Source organism: Jaculus jaculus, chromosome 3, assembly GCF_020740685.1.
Source record: "Jaculus jaculus isolate mJacJac1 chromosome 3, mJacJac1.mat.Y.cur, whole genome shotgun sequence".
Taxonomy (NCBI): domain Eukaryota; kingdom Metazoa; phylum Chordata; class Mammalia; order Rodentia; family Dipodidae; genus Jaculus; species Jaculus jaculus.
The window spans coordinates 107995615-108002439 of NC_059104.1; the positions used below are offsets into that span (position 1 = coordinate 107995615).

Consider the following 6825-nt stretch of genomic DNA (forward strand, 5'->3'; position numbering starts at 1 on the left):
TCTATATTTGAGGATCATGTAGCAAAACTTTAGTGATATATATGACATAATTTGTTTGCTAGCATGGAGACCATGTCATCACCAAAACTGGCATGGAATTAACTTCCATATCTTGTAAAAATTGACAGCCTATGCCAGCATTCTGAATGCAAGTAGTTTGAAATGCCCTTGGAAATGTCATGAGGACCTTATCAATTCAGATAGTTTTTCAATCATGAGGGAAGGAAGGCAAAAGTCTTCCATTGAATGTCAGTGTGCAGTATATGTCATTGCAGCTCATTATTAGTTTTAATTGTGAGTTAGGGATTTCTGAAGTCCATAGATTCATGAAATTCCATATAATTGGCCTCAAACTCTTGTGACTTCACTCTCTGGGTGCTGGAATCACATGCATGTGTCACCCAATTCAGTTCACTTTGATTATAGCGCATCACTTATACTGCTGGTAACTATAAAGCCAAGGTTTCTATGTGTTCTTCATTCCAACTCCTCTCCCATACTTTTGTAGCCTGGAGGGGAGCCCACAAGTAGCTTAGTCCACACTTGCTAATCATCCCCCTCCTTGTATCTTTGTCCACATAACTAAAGCTCCCAAAGTCATTTATAAGCACCAGTTACAACCATACTGATCATTGCTCTGTATCATCCTAGGTGTCTTGTCAGCACAGACACCAAAGGATCCACAGCACAAGGTAAAGCACCATTTTTTATCTTCTATGGAAATACATCTCTGTGTCTCAGCCAATATGAATAATTCTTGCACAGACATTTGTTACTGGGTGGTGTGGAAATGAATTGAACTCATCTGCAAAGCAATTAATGACTATCTAGGACAATTACTATCACCACATTCTTGTAAGTGTATATTAGAAGGATTTCCCCAAGGAATTATTTTCCTTCTCTTACCAAGGACTTTGTACTGTGTAAAGAGTCTTAAGAAGTCCACTAAGCATGAAAATTATTACCCTTTGTAGTGGTGTCTTTTGTGACAGCTGTTTAGCTATATGGCCATTGATTGAACCCACTGTTCTCCTGTCTGTTTTCCTATGTTATCAAAAGAAATCCAAACCTACATAAATAAAGTGAGTGGGATGTCCTCATTCTCACCTTGTCACCTTTTCTATATTTGCAGGACTCTACGACATTGGAGCCTGGTATGTATTCTAAATTAGTAATAGGTTTGAGAATCATCCTACCATTTCAGTGCCAAGATTTGTGACCTGACTTGCTGACACGAATGAGGGCTGGGTGTGGGAAGCCAATGAGATGAAACAATTCTTTCATGAGGACTGTATGGATATTCAGTGCAAAAGTGAGGTTTGATCTGAATATATTGAAATGTTCTTGGAGATGTCAAGAAGATCTTAACAATTTATATGCCTTTCAAAAATGTGAGGAGAATGATGGGAATCTTCCATTGTGTGATAGTGCACCTTGTACACCATTTCTGCTTCATTGTTCATTTTGTGAAAGGATGTCATGTTTACTGTGAACCTGAGATGGCCTCAAACTCTTGTGGGTCCACCTTCTGAATTCTGGGATTAGAATCATGTGCCACACCACTCAATTTAGCTTGATCATTGCATATTAATTACAGTGAATTTATCATCAAGTCCAAGTGTACTATGAGTGATTACTTCCTGTATGTTTCCCATCCTCCTTCTAGTCAGGAAGTTGTTACATCAGCAGCTCCCACTTTCTATACAGCTCTATACCATCATGTATATATATGGAACACCCTTGAGTGACTCATAAACACTAATTACCAATAAAATAACAGTAGTTTTGTTTCCCTCTAGATGTTATGGCAGTCAAAATTCCAGGAGAATCAGAAAACAATGTAAGAGAACTTTAAAAATAATTACATAGAAATGTAGAAACATGGTTAGTCTATGTGCATTACTCTTAGACAGAAGTATATTCTGGGTTGGGTGCACTTGACTGGCAATCTCCTACCAATTGATTTATTACTCTCTTCTATAGTTAATGTTGTCACATCTATGATAAATGAATGGTACAGTGTTTACCTCACAAATGATATTCCTTCTTGTTCCAAAAATTGTATTTGATTGTGTAAATGTCTGAGTGGTTAAAGGAGCTTGCTTTTAAAGATGGCCAGGACAGCTTTGATGCCCCAGTACCAACATAAATCTAGACTCACACAGTGGTGCATACACTTGTTTTCAGGCCCAAAAGTCCTGGAACCCTAGAGCAGCTATACTATCTCATTCAGACTCTTTGAAACAAATTTTAAAAGAAATTTACAGAAAAGGATTTCGATTTCAATGAAGGTAGAAATGAAGTTGTCATACATACTATATCTGAAATCCACTAGCTTTTTGAAATGGTGGCTTATGTGACAGCTTTGTAGCAATGTCGCCATTGATTAAATGTACTGTGTCTCTGTCTGGTGTGCTATGTTATCACAATATTCCAGACTTAGGTAAAGTATACAGTATGCCCTGAACAAACAGTATTTCTTTTCTATAATTTCAGGATACCAGCAGATCAGAACATGGTATGTACTCTGAATCAAGTCATTTCTTATGGAAGTATCTTACTGTTTCAGTCTTGAGATCCCTGGATCTGAGTTCCTGCTAGGAATGAGGGTTAAGTGTGTGGTATTGAGGTGAAAAGGTTCTGCCCTGATATGTATATTGAATATCTATGGAAAACTGAGGTTGATCCTGTAGGAACCAAAGTTGCATTATGTGTAGGATGGAATAGATTCTCCACTGTCCATATTGACTTTCTTCTGGAAGTTTCTAATGTAGATACATGGAATTTCAGAAATTCCACATGTATCAACTGTGAAGGTGGGCTGGGGAAATGGCTTAACAGTTGAAGCATTCTCCTTCTCAGTCTAAAGAGCTAGATTTGATTCCCAAAGAGGCACATAAGCCAGATGCACAAGGGGCACATGTGTCTAGTTTTCATTTGCAGTGGCTATAGGCCCTGGCATACCTATTCTCTTTTCTCTCTGCCATTTTGTCCTTCTCTATCCAGCACTTAAATAAATAAAATATTTAAACAATAGTGAAGATTCCTATCAGATGATTCTTGTCAGATCCAATCCTGAGGACCCAGGATCAGTTAGGTTGTACCTTCTGCTCAGGAGACTATACATGTCTGAAAGGTATTTGTAAGGACAAGGGAATATGTATGGAGGCTCTTGTACTATCCTTTTTCAACAGCATAATTGTAAGCAGTGCTGTATACCCATTGGATGTGCCTTGCTTCTGGCTCTAAAGATGACCTTTCTTTGAGGGCCTACTCCTACCTGTTTCTACCTCTGCCCAAACTCCAGGCCTTTGGTAATTCTCTTAAAGAACTGTGCCCATGAAGTGTTGTATTAGGTTTTAATCAGTGACCTGCTTACAAGAAATGTAACAGGAACAAGTCTCACATAGCACTGACATGAACCTGGGGATGAGGGCTTAAAGAGTGAGCCAATGGAAAGAGATCTTTTCTCTCTTCCTACCGGGACTTACAGCAGTGCATTAATGTTCCTCTCTCCTCATTGATTCTGGTTAGGAGTGCATGAACAACTATCTAAAATGTACTGGGGAGGGTAAATTTGGCACTCTGTGTTTTCATGGTCACTGATGCCACTCCCCAAACAATTTTATTTTGAATACTCTTGAACCATTGTCTATGAGACATTGAGGATATTTCTTTTAAGAATTTGTATTAGATTCCACTTAGCATGCATTATGACCCAGATGTCTTAATGAATTTAAAATATCATCTTTCTGGTTTTCAAAGGGACTATTGTAAATGATAAGACCCTAGTCCTTTTTCAAGACTGTGTCCTTTTCCACAATAACAGAATGTGAATGGCCCAGGTACTCATTTCTTTGCAGATTCTTTATTGTTGCAGCCACTGAATCTGATATTCAAATCACAGTCATATACCCAGTATGCTCTAAGTAAAACATAAGACTCTCACCTGTGGTTAACAGTTATTCTATTATCTTCCTAGTTGGCGATGTTACTGCTTATGATCAGCCACACACCAATAATGATGAAGACAGTGAGGCCAATGACAAGGTAAGGCAACCTTTCCTTGTCTGAAATAAAAATGTTGCTATCTTCATTTCCTGTTGTAGCTGAACTTGGCCATGAATATATGACACTAAGCATTATAGATATTTACAAGTATTACCATTGTGTTTTCTGAAATGGTAGAATAGGTCCTTTCAGAGTGTTGAGCAAAAGGTCATTTTCAAATGGGGAACTTAGAAATTTACCAATTCACCCTTGATTTCAAAAGTCTTTACAAATACCAGTGCAGGTTACACAATGCATATTGTCCTAACTTCCCTTGTCTGTAGCATTCTTATTTAGATTAAAATTTGAGTTATTTTTACTCAAATGTGGACAGGCCTATTTTATATGTTCCAAAGCAGCACATATATTTTGTCTAAGTAGCCTCCTCTGAAACTTCTATGGTTTGAATAGAGTTAAGGGTATTCCCTGAGGTCAGTGTGGTGGAAGATTCTTATGTCCAGTATGTAGTGTTGATAATACCTTTCAGTCATGAGACCCAGTGTAGACAATGGGAACATACAGATACCTCACATTCACCTTTAGAAAGGAGGACATTCAAGCAAGAATGGGATGTTTCTAATGTAGCTGTGTAACTTAGGGATTTTCAATGAAGGTCAAACAGACAAAGCTGGGCTTTGAAACAGCATAAGTTTCAAATGTACTCTTTTTCACAAAGTACCCAGCACCATATGCCCTGTGGCCGGAAGACATGATAGACTAATCCATTCTTAGACTGGCTGTTCATTTCTCTCCTAGATCCCATTTTCCCAAGTCACTGGGAGAACCAAAGAATGTGGGCAAAGTGAACACAGCTTGATCTGGAACTCAGATTATTTTTTTTCTTCTCTCCATTACAGGTTGGATCAAGGAAGACGACATTGTGTATGTATTCTGAAATCACTTTCTAAAGACATGTTTTAAATAAGAATGATGTAAATATTAGGTTTCCTTTCTTTCTGGTTCACCACTATGATCTCAGCCTTCTGCTAGGAATAAGGGTTGAGAATACAGCCCCAGGATTCAGTGGTGTTCCCTCTATTGTGTTTCAGATTGTGTGTGTGTGTGTGTGTGTGTGTGTATGTGTGTATATATATATATATGTAGTTTTTTTTTCCATTGAGGACATGAATTTTTATCCCAATTATCTAACATAATTTTCTTTATCTTTTTCTTTTTTTCCAAGTAGGGTCTCACTCTAGCCCAGGCTGAGCTAGAATACACTATGGAGTCTCAAGGTGGCCTCAAACTCATGGTGATCCTCCTACCTCTGCCTTCCGAGTGCTGGTATTAAAGGCGTGTGCCAACACACCTGGCTCCAACCTAATTTTCAATGGCAGTTTGTCAAGAAAAAAAATAAATTCCAAATATAGACTCTACCTACATTAACTAGTTCCAACCTCATCAAAAACATGTATGGTAAATTTATTTCCCTGAGCACCCCTTTACAGATGAATAATCCAATGCACAGAAGTAAGTAACAAGGCTCACCAAACTGTGGGCTAAATAAGCCACAAGACAATCTCAAATATGTGGTCCAATATTGCACTTAAAGTATACACCTCTATTTAGTCATCCACGAGATCAGTAGGCACTGTATAAGAGTTCTAGGCTATCAGAGTTGATTATGTCTCAGTTCATAGAGAGCTTATTTTGCATGCAGGAAGCTTATGGGTGAATTCCCAGCATTACAGAAACAAAATCTATGCATACCAGGGATACTCCAGTTTACAAAGATCTCAAACCCAATCATGATTGCCTCACTGGTCATGAGAGAGGCTGGGCATGGTGACGCATGAATTTAATCCCAGCACTCATGGGTGGGGCAGAGGCAGGAGAATCAGCATTTGTGGCCAGCCTGAAACTGATATGAATTCCATGACAACATGACCTAGAGTGAGACCCTACCAAAAAAAAAAAAAAAATCTGAGATAGCATTCACCTGTAGATATCACAAGTGAATTATATAAAATCCCACATTCTTCTGGTTAGATCATGGTTTCTGAACATGAGAGTGTCCACTTGAAAATGGCGAGTGTGTGTCATAATTACATTTCTAATAAGCATGGTTCATTATAGCTAGAACTGTTGAAGTACTTTAACTAATTGACCAGCATTATAAGGAGTCCAAATAGCAACAGAGCTTAGTGATAGTGTCCACTCAGAATGGCAGACAACAATTCTTTATCAGGGTCAATCATTCTGTTGGTAGTAAATTTATGAAGGTGAGCTGGACTCTGCTCAAAAGGTACTTTTTCTGAATGATATTGTGCATGCTGACAGGGAAATGAAATCACAAGGATCTAATCCATCCTGTGGATTTGTATCAACAGCATTGAAAAGTGAGGATGTATATCATTTTTTTTTTCAGAAGGCTTCATCATTAGGATGTGTCTGTGTGTGCAGGCCTTGGCTATGGAAGACCTTGGTAGGAGTAGTTCATATAGGCTACGAATACAGTGTGCATGAACAGAGCATGCATGAATCCCTGGATTCAATTCCTAGTACTGAACAAAAGCAGACATGGTTGAGTACTCCTGTCATCCTACACCTCAGGAAGAAAGAGCAATAGGATCAGATATTAAAAGTTCTCGTCAGCTACATTAAAAAATTTTCTTTATTATATTTTTATTAGTTATGTACATAGTCTGTAGACAGTCATGTTGTTACCATAGTTAGCATCGTCCTTTCATTCCCCCACTGCTGGGACCTTCCTTGTTGGGGAATGTGGATCATGCATTGTGGGGTTAGCCATCAGTTATGGGTAAGATGTATTGT

The 6825-nt window shown here is 38.4% G+C and overlaps 1 long non-coding RNA gene across 1 annotated transcript; it reads left to right on the top strand.

Moving 5' to 3' along the window:
* The first annotated feature begins 651 nt into the window (after positions 1-651).
* Positions 652-4014, top strand: LOC123459295. Its single transcript, XR_006636199.1, has 5 exons — positions 652-692; positions 1133-1154; positions 1800-1840; positions 2497-2518; positions 3983-4014. It is a non-coding gene; the product is annotated as an uncharacterized LOC123459295 (long non-coding RNA).
* The last annotated feature ends 2811 nt before the right edge of the window (positions 4015-6825 follow it).